This window comes from Penaeus japonicus, unplaced genomic scaffold (genome assembly GCF_977035675.1).
Source record: "Penaeus japonicus unplaced genomic scaffold, GWHDUDI00000001_assembly GWHDUDI00000005, whole genome shotgun sequence".
Lineage (NCBI taxonomy): Eukaryota > Metazoa > Arthropoda > Malacostraca > Decapoda > Penaeidae > Penaeus > Penaeus japonicus.
The window spans coordinates 22,434,457-22,434,678 of NW_028234407.1; positions in this window are offsets into that span (position 1 = coordinate 22,434,457).

Consider the following 222-nt stretch of genomic DNA (forward strand, 5'->3'; position numbering starts at 1 on the left):
TTTAATACATGCACACACACAAACACCCCCCCCACATCACAACTATATATATATATATATATATCTATATATATATATCTTATAGTATATCATATATATATATATTACAATGATATTTATTATGTAACATAGGAATACGTCATAATTAGAGTAGATTATTTTTTTAAAACAAACTGTCGGGAAATTAAAGGAAGATAAAAAAAAAAAAAAAAAAAAAATAAC